Genomic DNA, 16,013 nt, shown 5'->3' on the forward strand with positions numbered 1-16,013 from the left:
GATGTGAGAAAAAACATTGTGCACTGTTAGTGGGATTGTAAATTGGTGCAACCACCGTGTAAAATAGTATAGGGTACCCCAAAAAATTAAAAATAGAAATACCATTTGATCCAGCAATTTCACTTCTGGGAAGATAACCAAAGAGAATGAAAATACTAACTGAAAAAGATATTTGCATACCTCCCATGTTCATAGCAGCATTATTTACAATAACCAAGACATGGAAACAAGCTAAATGTTCATTGATGACGCATAAAGAAGTTGTGGTATATATGTACAGTGGAATATTATTCAGCTATAAAAACAAGTAAACAACTTGTTTGGACCTGGATGGCATCATGCTAAGTGAAGTAAGTCAGAAAAGACAACTACTGTATGATCTCACTTCTAGGTAGAATCTAAAACAAAACAAAAACAAAAAAACACTCACTGAACTCATAGAAAAAGAGTTTGGACTTATAGTTATCAGAGGCAGGATGTTGAGGAAAGGGGAATTGGAAGAAAGTGGTCAAAAGGTACAAACTTCCAGTTATAAGATAAATACTAGGGATATAATGTACAACATGAAAATTACAGCTAACATTGCTCTGTGGTATACAGGAAAGTTGGTAAAAGGGTAAATCCTAAGAGTTCTCATCACAAGAATTGTTTTTTTTCTTGTTATTGTGTCTACATGAGATGATGGATGCTAACTAGACCTATTGTGGTCATCATTTCACTTTACATGTAAATCAAATCATGATTCTGTACAACTTAAACCTTGTACAGTAATGTCTGTAAATTATTTCTCAATAAAACTGGAAAAAAGATATCAGAAAATTAGTTTTTAAAAATTTTTACTTTCAAATAATTTCAAATGTGCAAAAATTTGAAGGAAGAATACAAAAGATTTCTGTATACCTTTGACATTCTCACTCTACACATCTACATACATACACATTATTCTATATTTTTCTGAAGGATGTGAGAACAAATTGCAGATATGTGGTGGGCATATGATGTAATGAGCATTGGGTATTATATAAGACTGATGATGAATCACTGATTTCTATCTCTGAAACAAATAATACATTATATGTTAATTAACTGAAATAAAAAATATCAGTAAAAAAAGAAAGAATTAATGTATACCACTGCATGATAATGATGAGCTTAACCCTAATCCTAACTCAGGACCTTCACAGGTGAGACTGCTTTCACTTCCCATTTGTGTCACTTGTGCTTCCACCAGCTGATATGTGAATGCCCATGTCTTGACTGGATTATTTGTTCTTTGGGTGTTGGGTTTAATAAGTTCTTTTTTTTTTTTATAAGAGACTCTTTTTTTATTTATTTATGATAGTCACAGAGAGAGAGAGAGAGAGCGGCAGAGACACAGGCAGAGGGAGAAGCAGGCTCCATGCACCGGGAGCCCAATGTGGGATTCGATCCCAGGTCTCCAGGATCGCGCCCTGGGCCAAAGGCAGGCGCCAAACTGCTACACCACCCAGGGATCCCAATAAGTTTTTTATATATTTTGGATTCTAGCCCTTTATCTTTTTTTTTAAAGATTATTTTTATTTTATTTCTTCATGAGAGACACAGAAAGAGAGGCAGAGATATAGGCACAGGGAGAAGCAGGCTCCATGCAGGGAGCCCAATGTGAGACTCGATCCCTGGACCAGGATCACTCTCTGAGCCAAAGGGAGACATTCACCCCCAGAGCCACTCAGGCATCCCTGGATACTAGCCCTTTATCTGATAAGACATTTGCAAACATCTCCTCCTATTCTGTAGGTTGCCTTTAGTTTTGTTGACTGTTTCCTTTGCTGTGCAGAAGGTTTTATCTTGATAAAGTTCTTTTTTTATTATTTATTTTTTTAATTGGAGTTCAATTTGCCAACATACAGCATAACACCCAGTGCTCATCCCATCAAGTGCCCCCCTCAGTGCCTGTCACCCAGTCACCCCCAACCCCTGCCCACCTCCCTTTACACCACCCCTTGTTCGTTTCCCAGAGTTAGGAGTCTCTCATGTTCTGTCTCCCTTTCTGATATTTCCCACTCATTTTTTCTCCTTTCCCCTTGATTCCCTTTCACTATTTTTTATATTCCCCAAATGAATGAGACCATATACTGTTTGTCCTTCTCCGATTGACTTATTTCACTCAGCATAATACCCTCCAGTTCCATCCACTTCGAAGCAAATGGTGGGAATTTGTCATTTCTAATGGCTGAGTAATATTCCATTGTATACAGAGACCACATCTTCTTTATCCATTCATCTTTCGATGGACACCGAGGCTCCTTCCACAGTTTGGCTATTGTGGACATTGCTGCTAGAAACATCGGGGTGCAGGTGTCCTGGCGTTTCATTGCATCTGTATCTTTGGGGTAAATCCTCAGCAGTGCAATTGCTGGGTCATAGGGCAGGTCTATTTTTAACTCTTTGAGGAACCTCCACACAGTCTTCCAGAGTGGCTGCACCAGTTCACATTCCCACCAACAGTGCAAGAGGGTTCCCCTTTCTCCACATCCTCTCCAACATTTGTGGTTTTCTGCCTTGTTAATTTTCCCCATTCTCACTGGTGTGAGGTGGTATCTCATTGTGGTTTGGGTTTGTATTTCCCTGATAGCAAGTGATGCGGAGCATTTTCTCATGTGCTTTTTGGCCATGTCTCTGTCTTCCTCTGAGATTTCTGTTCATGTCTTTTGCCCATTTCATGATTGGATTGTTTCTTTGCTGTTGAGTTTAATAAGTTCTTTATAGATCTTGGATACTAGCCCTTTATCTGATATGTCATTTGCAAATATCTTCTCCCATTCTGTAAGTTGTCTTTTAGTTTTGTTGACTGTTTCTTTGGCTGTTCAGAAGCTTCTTATCTTGATGAAGTCCCAATAGTTCATTTTTGCTTTTGTTTCTCTTGCCTTCATGGATGTATCTTGCAAGAAGTTACTGTGGCCAAGTTCAAAAAGGGTGTTGCCTGTGTTCTCCTCTAGGATTTGGATGGAATCTTATCTCACATTTGGATATTTCATCCATTTTGAGTTTATCATCTTTGTGTATGGTGCAAGAGAGTGGTCCAGTTTCATTCTTCTGCATGTGGATGTCCAACTTTCCAGCACCATTTATTGAAGAGACTGTCTTTTTTCCAGTGGATAGTCTTTCCTCCTTTGTCAAATATTAGTTGACCATAAAGTTGAGGGTCCACTTCTGGATTCTGGATTCTGTTCCATTGATCTATGTGTCTGTTTTTGTGCCAGTACCACACTGTCTTGATGACCACAGCTTTGTAGTACAACCTGAGATCTGGCATTGTGAAGCCCTCAGCTATGGTTTTCTTTTTTAATATTTCCCTGGCTATTCGGGGTCTTTTCTGATTCCACACAAATCTTAAGATAATTTGTTCCAACTCTCTGAAGAAAGTCCATGGTATTTTGATAGGGATTGCATTGAATGTATAAATCGCCCTGGGTAGTATTGACATTTTCACAATATTAATTCTTCCAATCCATGAGCATGGAAATATCATTCTCAATGGGGAAACACTGGGAGCTTTTCCCCTAAGATCAGGAACAAGACAGGGATGTCCACTCTCACCACTGCTATTCAACATAGTACTAGAAGTCGTAGCCTCAGCAATCAGGCAACAAAAAGAAATAAAAGGCATTCAAATAGGCAAAGAAGAAGTCAAACTCTCGCTCTTCACAGATGACATGATACTCTATATAGAAAACCCAAAAGACTCCACCTCAAGATTGCTAGAACTCATACAGCAATTCTGCAGTGTGGCAGGATACAAATCAATGCCCAGAATTCAGTGGTATTTCTATACACTAGCAATGGGACTGTAGAAAGAGAAATTAAGGAGTCAATCCCATTTACAATTGCACCCAAAAGCATAAGCTACCTAGGAATAAACCTAACCAAAGAGGTAAAGGATCTATACCCTAAAAAGTATAGAACACTTCTGAAAGAAATTGAGGAAGACACAAAGAGATGGAAAAATATTCTATCTTGATGAAGTTCTAATAGTTTATTTTTCTTTTGCTTCTCTTGCCGTTGGAGACGTGTCTAGCAAGAAGTTGCAGTGGCCAAGTTTAAAGAGGTTTCTGCCTATGTTCTTCTCTAGGATTTTGATGGATTCCTGTCTTACATTTAGGTCTTCCATCCATTTCAAGTGTATTTTTATGTATGGTGTAAGAAAATGGTCCAATTTCATTATTCTGCATGTGGCTGTCTGATTTTCCCAGCACCATTTGTTGAGGAGACTGTCTTTTTTTCCATTGGATATTGTCTCCTCCTTTGCTGAAGATTAGTTGACTACAGAATTGGGGGTCCATTTCTGGGTTCTCTATTTTGTTCCATTGATCTACTTGTCTGTTTTTGTGCCAGTACTGTACTTTCCTGATGATTACAGCTTTGTAATACACCTTGAAGTCTGGAATTGTGATGCCTCTAAGTTTGGTTTTCTTTTTTAACATTACTTTGGCTATTCAGGGTCTTGTGGAATGATGGGGGGAATGATCCATTAATTTTAGGATTGTTTGTTTTAGTGCTGTGAAAAATGCTGTTGATATTTTGATAGGGATTACATTGAATGTATAGATTGCTTTGGGTAGCATAGACTTTTTAATGACATTTGTTCTTCCAATCTATGAACATGGAATATTTCTCCATTTCTTTATGTCTTCCTCAATTTCTTTCATGAGTATTCTATGGTTTTCTGAGTACAGATCCTTTGCCTCTTTGGTTAGGTTTATTCCTAGGTATCTTATGGTTTTTGGTGCAATTGTAAAGGGGGTTGAGTCCTTGATTTCTCTTTTTTTCTGTCTCATTGTTATAGTATAGAAATGCAACTGACTTCCATGCATAGATTTTATATTCTGCAATTTTGCTGAATTCCTGTATGAGTTCTAGCAATTTTGGGGTGGCATCTTTTGGGTTTTCTACACAGATTATCATGTCATCTGTGAAGAGTGAAAGTTTGATTTCTTCTTTGCTAATTTTGATACCTTTTATTTCTTTTTGTTGTTGGATTGCTGAAGCTAGGACTTCCAGTACTGTGTTGAGCAACTGGTCAAAGTGGACATCCCTGTCGTGTTCCTGACCTTGAACGAAAAGTTCTATTTTTCCCCATTGATGAGATATTCACTGTTGGTCTTTTGTATATGGTTTTTATGATATTGAGGTATGTTCCCTGTATCTTTACACAGTGGAGAGTTTTTATCAAAAAAGGAGGCTGTATTTTGTCAAGTACTTTTTCTGCATCTATTGAGAAGATCATATAGTTCATGTCCTTTCTTTTATTACTGTCATGTATCATATTTATTGACTTGAGGGTGTTGAACCAGGGATAAATTCCACTTGGTCATGGTGAATAATCCTTTTAATGTACTGTTGGATCCTATTAGTGACTGTCTTGGTGAGAATTTCTGCACCCATGTTTATCAAGGATATTAATCTGTAATTTCCCTGTTTAGTGGGGTCTTTGTCTGGTTTTGGGATCAAGGTAATGTTGGCTTCATTTAATGAGTTTGGAAGTTTTCCTTCCATTTATATTTTTAGGAAAAAGTTTCAGAAGAATAGGTATTAATTATTCTTTAAATGTTTGGTAGAATTCCACTGAGAAGACATTTGGCCCTGGACTCTTGTTTGTTGGGAGATTTTTAATTACTGATTCAACTCCTTTGCTTGTTTTAGAATTGTGCAGGTTTTCTATTTCTTTCTGTTTCAGTTTTGGTAGTTTATATGTTTCTAGGAATGCATCCATTTCTTCCAGATTGCCTAATTTATTGGCCTATAATTGCTCATAATATTCTCTCAGAATTGTTTGTGTTTCTTCAGTGCTGGTATTCTGTTTCTAATTGTCCTTGTGTCAGACAATTTGAAGCTGGTCCTAGAATGTTAACTGTTGAGGAGCATGGCTAACTCAAGTTTTCCTCTATTAAAGTTTATCAGAAGCCTGGGTAAAAAGAGCTTTTTTGAATCACCAAATTAGAAAAAAAGACCACTATTATTGAATAATAATATCCATAGCTGTCAAAATGGACTTAAATTCATTCTCATGCTTCCTTGATGACTTTATAAGTTCACTCAAACATTTAGAAATTAGTTTGACTATATCAAGCATTGAGAAAGCACTATTAACTTACACCATTTCATGAATTCTACTGAAGAAATCATCTAGTACAGGGGGACAAAATTATCTGAAGGATGTTTATGCAACATTATTGAAAAAGAATAAAATTTATGAAAACAAATTAAATGTTCAAAATGGAACAATAATTAAATAAGCCATGTTATTTTTGTTCCAAGGAACACTTTGTGGCAATAAAATACAGGACAACATGGAAAAAATTTATATATTATTCACTGAAAATCACAACTAAGTATGCTGTAATTACAGCTATGTAAAACACTGATTTCAAAAGATCTTTCAAGGAAATGAATAAAAATGATACCAATTGGGTGGTAATAAAGATAGATTATAGAATATCAATTTTCATTTAGTAATTTTCAAATTCTATATAATACAATTATACTATTTAAATCTTAAAATGAGTGATGCTCAAGAATATGGTAATGCAGTTTGAATTTGAAAAATCCTGATATATCATCCAATTGACAGACATAGCCCTAATAGAGGGCATGAGAGCCTTGATACATCACGTGCTCCCCACCAGTGGGAGCTGTCCTTCAAAACATTAACATTTGTTAATTTAAGAAGCATGAATTTTTTTTTCTGTTGTAGTTTTTGCACTTTTGCAGTAAGGTTGAACATTTTTATATGCTTATTGGGTTTTTGCGTGTGTGCATACTCTCTTCTAAGAACTACTTATATTTTTGCCTATTTTTCTACTTTAGTGATTTTAGTATTTTTTAGTAATTGGCTTATATAAGGTCTAAATAGAGGAAGGAATTTAGTGATCTCATCATTGTGCTATTCTTACTGCCAAATTTTTTCTCTTAATTTATTAAATAATGATTTTAGGTATAAAGATGTTTAAGATATTTTTTATTATTCAAATCAGTAATTTCTGCACATAAGTAATTTCCTACTTCTTCCTTTGGGGCAAATTATAACATACATACTGAAGAGTGTTTTACACACACACACACACACACACACACACACAATTTCATATGTATGAAGAAATACAACTGCCAACATCTCAGAAGCCCTCCTTTGTCACTTTTTTCACTTTGTGGTCACAGGACTCCTCTTCCTTCTAGTGGTAATAACTGCCTGTGGTATAGGCAGCCTTTATGATGACCTCCAATGTTATTCATATTCTTGTGTAATTCCTTTCCCTTCAGTATGAGCTGGACTTGTTGACTTCCTTCAAACCAATAGAATCCAGGATAGACAATGCTGTGGCACTTTTAAGATTAGGTCCGGTGGTAGTTTCTATTTCTCCTTTCTCATTTTCTGTTCTTCCCTATCCCTCTCCTAGTCTTTGTTCAGCAGAAGAGCTGCCATGTTGTAAGCTGCCTTATGGAAAGGTCCAAGGGACAAGGAACTGATATCTCCAGTCAACAGCCATTGAGGATCTGAGGCTGCCAACGACCACATGAGTAACTTGGAAGAAGATCCTGGCCCAGTCCAGCCTTGAGATGACAACAACCCCTGTAACACCTTGACTGGGCCTGTGAGAGGCACACATCTAAGACACACTGGGATTCCTGATCTGTAGCAACTATGAGATAATAAATGTTTGCTGTTTTTAGTCACTAAGTTTGGGGATGATTTGTTATGCTGCAATAGATAACCAATACATTACTCATTTTAATGACAATAACTTGCTCTTCTTTTTATTTCTCATATAAATTTGGCTTTCCTAAAATTGAAAATTGATACATAGGTATAACCTACCATTATTTATATCTAGCTTCTGCAACATAATGATTGAAGTACTTTTCAATCTTGTGGCATGTAGTTATAGTTTGTTAATCTTTGTGGCTGTATGGTATTCTATTTTAAAAGTACATCAGTTTATTCACTAAATGTTGATGGAAATTTAATTCATATTTTTGGCTATAATGAACTATGATTCTGTCAACATTCTTCTACATGCACAGTGGTACGCCTATACATACATACACTCTGTATGTGTACCTAGCAGTGGAATTTGCTGTGTCATAAAATATTGATATCTTCAGATGTTAAAACTATTTTTCTGAAGTGTTGTACTAATTTATTCTTCCACAAGCAAGTTATTAGAATTGTTTTGTCCCACTTTCTTGTCAATCCTTTAAGACTTTAAATATTTAATCAATCTGGTGAGTGTATGGTGCTATGTCATTGTGGTTTCAGCTTTCGTTTCTTTTTTTATAATGCAACGAAGAAGCTTTTTATTTTTATTATTTTTTAAGATTTTATTTATTTATTCATGAGAGGGGCACACACACACACACACACACACAGAGGCAGAGGGAGAAGCAGGCTCCATGCAGGGAACTCAACGTGGGACTCGATCCCAGGACTCCAGGATCATGCCCTGGGCTAAAGGCAGGCACTAAACCACTGAGCCACCCAAGGATCCCCTGAAGAAGCTTTTTATATACTTATTGGCCAATAGGATTTTATCTTTGTCTAGTGTGTGAGTCTGTCTATTTTTTAACTGGATCTGTTGTCTCTTATTGATTAATAAAATTGAAAAATATACTCTGTATAAGAGGGTTTTTTTTGTGTGTGTGGTTGTACGTTACAAATATCATTTCCCAATTTGTTGGTACTCTTTTCACTCTTATGGTGTATTTATTTGAACAAAAGTTTTGTGTTGTTTAAGAAATCTTTCCCTATCAAGAGATCCTGAAATATTATCTTCATCATATTTTTTAGTATTGCCTTTTACATTTAGGCATTTAATCCTTCTTAAGTGGACTTTTTGCTATAGATGTAAGGTATGAGTCAAATCTGTTTTTTCCTGCATGGATACTTAATTGTTTCAGCACCATTTATTAAAAACTCACTTCTTTTTTTCCTCCACTGCTCTGCTTTGTTTGCAAACTATTGCCTGTCTTTAGGTACTAATTCTACTCCACTGATCTATTTTTCTATCCAGGCAGTAATACCACACTGTCTCAATTTACTATAGCCTTATTATGAGGTTCAATATGTAAAAGAACAAGTTTTTCCACTTCTTTTTTAGAAGTATCTTGCTTATTCTCTTTGCATTTCTATATACATTTTAGAATGAGCTCATGTAGTTGTACACACACACATACACACACACTGACAAACACTTGAGGTTTTGAGATTGTATAAATTAGAATTCACATCTTTACATTTCTGAGTCTTCCTTTTCCCCCCAACATTTCTTTAAATTCCAGTTAGTTACCATACAATATAATATTAGTTTCAAATGTAAAATTTAGTGATTTATCACTTACATACAACACCCAGTGCTCATCACAGGTGCCTTCCTTAATATCCATCACGCAATTACACCATCCCCCTGCCTGCCTCCCCTCCACTTCCCTCAGTTTGTTCTCTATAGTTGAGTCTGTTTCCCAATTTGCCTCTCTTTCCTCCCATGTTCATCTGTTTTGTTTTTTAATTTCCACGTATGAGTGAAATCATATGTTATTTGTTTTCCTCTGACTGGTTTATTTCACCTGGCACAATACTCTGTAGCTCTATCCATGTCATTGTAAATGGCAAGATTTTATTCTTTTTTGTGGCTGAGAAATATTCCATCGTATATATGTACACCGCATCTTCTTCATCCATTCATCAGTCAATGGTCATTTGGACTATTTCCATATTTTGGCTATTGTAGATAATGGTGCTATAAACATCGAGGTGCATGCATCCCTTCAAATTAGTATTTTGTATTCTTTGGGTGAATACTTGGTAGTGCGATTGCTAGATCATAGGGTAGTTCTTTTTTTTTTAGATTTTATTTATTTATTTATTCATGAGAGACACAGAGAGAGGCAGAGACATAGACAGAGGGAGAAGCAGGCTCCTTGTGGGGAGTCCAGTGCTGGACTTAATCCCAGGACCCCGGGATCATGACCTGAGCCAGAGACAGGTGCTCAACCACTGAGCCACCCAGGTGCCCCTCATAGGGTAATTCTATTTTTAACTTTTTGAGGAACTTCTATAATGTTTTCCACCGTGGCTGTACTAGTTCACATTCCAACTAGTAGTGCATGAGTGTTCCTTTTTCTATGCAACCTCACCAACACCTGTTGTTTACTGTGTTTTTCATTTTAGCCATTCTGACTGGTGTGAGGTGATATCTCATTGTAGTTTTGATTTGTATTTCCCTGATGATGAACGTTGTTGAGCATTCTTTCTTGTCTGTTAACCATCTGGATGTTTTCTTTGGAAAAGTGTCTATTCATGTCTCCCGCCCATTTTTTAACTGGATTATTCATTTCTGGGGTATTGGGTTTTATGTCTTCATATATTTTAGATACTAACCCTTTATCCAGATATGTCATTTTCAAATATCTTCTTTCATCCTGTAGGTGAACTTTTAGTTTTGTTAACTGTTTCCTTTGGTGTGTAGAAACTTTTTTTTTTTTTTTTATGAAGTCCCAATAGTTTGTTTTTGCTTTTGTTTCCCTTGCCTCAGGAGACATATCTAGTAAGAAGTTACTATCGCTGGTGTCAAAGAGGATATCGTCTGTTCTTTTCTAGGATTTTGATAGATTTCTGTCTCACATTTAGGTCTTTCATTCTTTTTAAATTCATTTTTGTGTTTGGTGTAAGAAAGTGGATCATTTTCATTCTTTTGTATGTTGCTGTCTAATTTTCCCTACACCATTTGTTGAAGAGACTGTGTCTTTCTCATTGCATATTCTTTCCTGTTTTGTCCAAGATTAACTGACCATAAAGGTGTGAATTCATTTCTGGGTTCTCTATTCTGTTCCACTGATCTACGTGTCTGCTTTTGTGCTAGTACCATACTGTCTTGATGACCAAAGCTTTGTAATAAAGCTTGAAGTCTGGAATTGTGATGCCTCCACCTTTGATTTTCTTTTTCAATATTATGTTGTCTATAAAGGGTCTTTTGTGGTTCCATACAAATTTTAGGATTGTTTGTTTTAATGCTGTGAAAAATGCTGTTGATATTTTGATAGGAATTCTATTAAATGTGTAGATTGTTTTAGGTCATAGACATTTTGGCAATATTTGCTCTTCCCTCCAATCCATGAACGTGGAATGTTTTTCAATTTCTTCATGTCATCTTCAATTGATTCCTTGATTTCTCTTTCTGTTGCTTTATTATTGTTGTATAGAAATGCAACAGATTTCTGTACATTGATTTTGTGTCCTCTGACTTTACTGAATTCATGTGTCAGTTTTAGCAATTTTTTGGTGACGTCTTTTGGGTTTTCTATATAGAGTATCATGTCGTCTGCAAATAGTGAAAGTTTGACTTCTTCCTTGCTAATTGGATGCTTTTTATTTCTTTTTGTTGTCTGATTGTTGAGGCTAGGACTTCCAGTACTATGTTAAATAATAATGAACATCCCTGTCTTGTTCCTGACTATAGAGGAAAAGCTATCAGTTGTTCTCTATTGAGGATGATATTAATTGTGGGTTTTTCACATACGGTCTGTATTATGTTAAGGTATGTTTCCTCTAAACGCACTTTGTTGAGGGTTTTTATCATGAATGGATGTTGTACATTGTCAAATGCTTTTAATGCATCTAGTGAGAGGATCAAACGGTTTTATCCTTTTTTTTACCTAATATGATTTATCATGTTGATTGATTTCAATATTCACAAATCAATCAACACTTGTTCCTTGCAACCTAGGAATTAATCCCACTTGATGGTGCTGAATGATTCTTTGAATGTACTGTTGGACTCGATTTACTAGTATTTTATTTTATTTTATTTTATTTTTAAATTTTTATTTATTTATGATAGTCTCACAGAGAGAGAGAGAGAGAAAGAGAGAGAGAGAGAGAGAGGCAGACAGAGACACAGGCAGAGGGAGAAGCAGACTCCATGCACCGGGAGCCCGACGTGGGATTCGATCCCGGGTCTCCAGGATCGCGCCCTGGGCCAAAGGCAGGCGCCAAACCGCTGCGCCACCCAGGGATCCCTACTAGTATTTTATTAAGAATTTTTGCATCCGTGTTCATCAGGGGTTTGGCCTGCAGTTGTCTTTTGTAGTGGAGTCTTTTCTGGTTTGGGAATCAGGGTAATGCTGGCCTTATACAATGAGTGGAAATTTTCCTTCCATTACTATTTTTTGGAAGTTTTAGTTATTTCTCCTCCCTCATTTGTGATTTTATTTACTTAGATCTTTTCTCTTTTCTTTTTGATAAGCCTGCCTAGAGGTTTATCAATTTCATTAAATTTTTTCAAAGAACCAGCTCCTGGTTCCATTGATCTCTTCTATTATTTTTTTGTTTTTATATCATTTATTTCTGATCTAATCTCTATTATTTCCCTTAATTATTATGTAAGGTTAGGTTGCTATTTGAGATTTTTCTTGCTTCTTCATATAGGCCTGCATTGTTCTATATTTCCCTCTTAGGATTGCTTTTGATGCATCCCAGAGTTTTTGGACTATCATGTTTTCATTTTCATTTATTTTAAAAATATTTTCTTTAACTTCTTGGTTGACCCATTCATTGTTTAGTAACATGTTGTTTAACTTCCATGTATTTGTAGTCTTTCTAAATTTTTCTTCTGGTTGATTTTAAGTTTCATAGCCTTGTGGTCAGAAAAGATGCATGGTATGCATATTCTCAATCTTTTTGTACTTATTGAGTCCTGCTTAGTGACCAATATGTGGTCTATTCTGGAGAATGTACTATTTGCACTTGAAAAGAATGTATATTATGGTCTTTAAGATGGAATGTTCCATCTGGCCTGGTTTGTCATTCAAAGCCATTGTTTCCTTGTTGATTTTCTGCTTAGATGATCTGCCCATTGACATAAGTGGGGTTTTAAAATCCCTATTATTGCATTATCATCAATGAGTTTCTTTACACTTGTTATTAATTTATATATTTGGGTGCTCCCAAGTTAGGGGTATAAATATTCACAATTGTTAGATCTTCTTGTTGAATAGTTCCCTTTATTATTAAATAGTGCCCTTCTTCATCTCTTGTTACAGTCTTTGATTTAAAATCTAGTTTGTCTGATTTAAGTATTTCTACTCTGGCTTTCTTTTGAAATCCGTTTGCAGGATAAATGGTTCTCTAACCCTTCACTTTCAATCTGCAGGTGTCTTTAAGTCTGAAGCGAGTCTCAGTTGTATGCGGCGCCAGATCTGCAGGCGGCTGTTGTTTCAGCGGGCCGAGTCTGGCCCACACAGAAGCAACTATGTCTACAGGACCCGCAGTCGGGATCGATCTTGGCACCACCTACTCCTGCGTGGGTGTCTTCCAGCACGGGAAAGTGGAAATAATTGCCAATGAGCAGGGAAACCGAACCACCCCAAGTTATGTCGCCTTCAGACACCGAACGATTGATCGGTGATGCTGTGAAGAATCAAGTTGTGTTGAACCCCACTAACACGGTTTTCGATGCCAAGTGGCTGATTGGACGTAGATTTGATGATGCTGTCATCCAATCTGATATGAAGCATTGGCCCTTCATGGTGGTGAATGATGATGGCAGGCCTAAGGTCCAAGTAGAATACAAGGGGGAGACAAAAAGTTTCTATCTAGAGAAGGTGTCCTCTATGGTTCTGACAAAGATGAAGGAAATTGCAGAGGCCTACCTTGGGAAGACTGTTACCAATGCAGTTGTCAGGGTACCTGCATACTTCAATGACTCAGCGTCAGGCTACCAAAGATGCTGGAACTATTGCCGGTCTTAATGTACTTCGAATCATCAATGAGCCAAATGCTGCTGCTATTGCTTATGGCTTAGACAAGAAGGTTGGAGCTGAAAGGAACGTGTTGATCTTTGATTTAGGAGGTGGCACTTTTGATGTGTCAATCCTTACTATTGAAGATGGGATCTTTGAGGTCAAGTCCACAGCTGGAGACACCCACTTAGGTGGAGAAGACTTTGACAACTGTATGGTCAATCATTTTATTGCAGAATTCAAGCGCAAACACAAGAAGGATATCAACAAAAATAAGAGGGCTGTCTCCGTACTGCATGCGAATGGGCCAGCACCCAGGACAGTATTGAGATTGATTCTCTGTATGAAGGAATCGACTTCTATACCTCTATTACTTGTGCCCAGTTTGAAGAATTAAATGCTGACCTGTTCCGTGGCACCCTGGACCCTGTAGAGAAAGCTCTTTGGGATGCCAAGCTGGACAAGTCTCAGATCCATGATATTGTCCTGGTGGGTGGTTCTACCTGTATCCCCAAGATTCAGAAACTTCTTCAATGGAAAGGAACTGAATAAGAGCATCAACCCTGATGAGGCCGTTGCTTATGGTGCAGCTGTCCAGGCAGCAATTCTTTCTGGTGACAAATCTGAAAATGTTCAAGATTTGCTGCTATTGGATGTCACCCCACTTCCTCCTGGTATTGAAACTGCTGGAGGAGTCATGACTGTGCTCATCAAGCGCAATACTACCATTCCTACCAAACAGACACAAACCTTTACTACCTACTCTGACAACCAGCCTGGTGTGCTTATTCAGGTCTATGAAGGTGAGCGTGTGCTATGACCAAGGATAGCAATCTACTTGGCAAGTTTGAACTCACCAGCATACCTCCTGCTCCTTGTGGCATTCCTCAGATTGAAGTCACTTTTAATATTGATGCTAATGGTATCCTCAATGTGTCTGCTGTGGATAAGAGCACAGGAAAAGAGAACAAGATTACCATGACTAATGACAAGGGCTGCTTGAGCAAGGAGGACATTGAGTGCATGGTCCAGGAAGCTGGGAAGTACAAAGTGGAAGATGAGAAGCAGAGAGACAAGGTGTCTTCTAAGAATTCACTTGAGTCTTATGCATTCAACATGAAAGCAACTGTTGAAGATGAAAAACTTCAGGGCAAAATCAATGACGAAGACAAACAGAAGATTCTTGACAAGTGCAATGAACTCATCAACTGGCTCGATAAGAACCAGACTGCAGAGAAGGAAGAATTTGAACATCAGCAGAAAGAGCTGGAGAAAGTCTGCAACCCCATCGGTATGAAGCTATACCAGAGTGCAGGAGGAGTGCCAGGAGGAATGCCCGGAGGCTTTCCTGGTGGTGGAGCTCCTCCCTCTGGTGGTGCATCCTCTGGGCCTACCATTGAAGAGGTTGATTAAGCCAACCTGATGACAGGTCTAGCATTGTTCCACACATTTGAAGGACCCAAATTTGTAGCAAATTCCATGGCAGTTTTAAAGTCAAGCTGCTATAGTAAATATACTGGGCATTCTTGATACTTGAATATGGAATATGTGCACAGGGAAAGGAAATAAACATTGCACTTTATAAGCACTGTATTGTTAAGTGGAAAATGCAATGTCTTAAATAAAACTGTATTTAAAATTGGAAAAAAAATAAAATGAGTCTCTTGTAGGCAGCATATAGATGGGTCTTGATTTTTTATCCATTCTGACACTCTATGTCTTTTGATTGGAGCATTTAGTACATTTACATTCAGAGTAATTATTGATAGATATGTATTTAGTTCCATTTTATTACTTGTTTTGTTGTTACCGGAGATTTTCTCTCTTCTTTTCTAGTCGTTGTCACTTTTTGTCTTTCCTTCCCACTCAAAGAGTCCCTTTAATATTTCTTGCAGGGCTGGTTTACTGGTCATGAATTCCTTTAGTTTTTGTTTGTCTGGGAAACTATCTCTCCTCTTATTATGAATGATAGCCTTGTTGGACACACTGTTCTTGGCTGCAGATTTTTCCTATTCTGCACATTGAATATATCATGCCATTCTTTTCTGGCTTGCCAAGTTTCTGTGGAGAGTTCTGCAGCCAGCCTTATTGGTGTTCCCTCTAAGTTAAGGACTTCTTTTGTCTTGCTGCTTTTAGGATTTTTTCTTTATCAGTAAATTTTGCAAATTTAACTACTCTATGTCTTGGTGTTGGCCTGTTTTTGTTGATTTTGACAGGAGTTCTCTGTGCCTCATGGATTT

General features: G+C 37.2%; 1 protein-coding gene and 1 pseudogene across 1 annotated transcript in view; both read left to right on the top strand.

The window, feature by feature from the left end:
* The window catches only part of LOC125753964 (collagen alpha-1(I) chain-like), a 123,489-nt gene extending 114,842 nt beyond the window's left edge, over positions 1–8,647 (top strand). The window contains exon 7 of the mRNA XM_049103733.1: positions 7,437–8,647. The gene's annotated coding sequence lies outside the window, so the exon portion shown is untranslated. The remainder of the gene's footprint in view (positions 1–7,436) is intronic.
* A 4,621-nt stretch (positions 8,648–13,268) lies between these two features.
* On the top strand, positions 13,269–15,429 carry LOC112678443 (heat shock cognate 71 kDa protein-like; annotated as a pseudogene).
* Positions 15,430–16,013: the final 584 nt, after the last annotated feature.

The sequence above is a fragment of the Canis lupus genome, chromosome 29, assembly GCF_003254725.2.
Source record: "Canis lupus dingo isolate Sandy chromosome 29, ASM325472v2, whole genome shotgun sequence".
NCBI classification, from domain to species: domain Eukaryota; kingdom Metazoa; phylum Chordata; class Mammalia; order Carnivora; family Canidae; genus Canis; species Canis lupus.